This window comes from Microsporum canis, genomic scaffold (genome assembly GCF_000151145.1).
Source record: "Microsporum canis CBS 113480 supercont1.5 genomic scaffold, whole genome shotgun sequence".
NCBI classification, from domain to species: Eukaryota; Fungi; Ascomycota; class Eurotiomycetes; order Onygenales; family Arthrodermataceae; genus Microsporum; species Microsporum canis.
Genome location: NW_003299165.1, coordinates 920,807 through 921,968, shown reverse-complemented (window position 1 = coordinate 921,968; position 1,162 = coordinate 920,807).

Sequence of the window (1,162 nt, the reverse complement as noted above, 5' to 3'; positions counted from 1 at the left end):
TCAGTCGTAGGTTAGAGTCAAAAGGTGGGAAGGTCAAGGTTGGGTGGGCAAGTCGAGGGTCGGAAGGGCGATGGAGGGACGAGGAGGAAGAAGAGGTGGAAGTGGAAGAAGACGAACGGAAGAGAGTTTATGGGCCAAAGTCTTAACCCTGTCGACAGCTATGTAAGCGATCGACGTGATGAAGTTGAGTCGATGTGAAGTTGAGTCGATGGTGAAGAGATGAAGAGAGAAGAAGAGAGAGAGAAGAGGAGAGAAGAAGAGGGAGAGGGCCGGAAGGGCGGAGAGAAGGCGGAGGGTGGCGGAGGGGGAAGAAGGAGAAAGTCGAGGGACGAAGAGAAGATATAACAAGACTCACCACTTTGCCAGCACAAGGTAGAGGAGCAGAAGAGCAGAACAGAGAGAAGCACAGGTGGAAGAAGAGTCTTCTCTGCTCCCTCCCGCTTGAAATGTCACTTCTTGTCAGCTTCTTCGTGGCGGTGGCGTGTCCTTTCTTGCTCTCTCGGTCTCCCTCCTTACCAGCTTCTGGCCCAAAAAGAAAAGAGAAAAAAGGGCCTACAGGTTATCTGTCAGACCAGGTTTTTTTCTTCTTCTTCCCTCGGCCTCTTCGACTTCTTCAACTTCTTCAACTTCTTCAACCTCACCTTCAAGATCAGCAGCGGCTCCAAAAAGAAGCGTAAAATTAAGCATGAAATATACACTTTTTCTTTTCTCTTCGCTCCAGTTTTTGACTTCCACGCTTTTTTTATTTTATCCTTTTTATCCTTTTTTTTTTTTCGTGGGGACTTCTTTTTGGGACAAGTCAAAAGGTAAAGAGGAGAAAAGAGACGAGGAGGAGGGAGGCAGGAAAGGCGAGCAGAAGAGACTTCTTTTTAATAGGAGATACCATCGTGGACGGCGATGCACTATCCTGACTAGCCGTATCTCTCCTGCCCATTACTTGTATGCTCTGTATATACTGTGTAAGTTATATTACATGGGCATGCTTGCTTTTGCCGGACAGAGTTATCCTGCTCAAGTCCACGACCAGGGAACCGGCGTCCCGTGGGGATGATAAGATGATGCTGCCCTTCTGCTTCTTCTTGACTTCTTAACTTCCAAAAGAAGGTTGTTCCCTTATTCTGGTGAAGACTCGACGACAGGATGAACACGACGCCGATGGTGG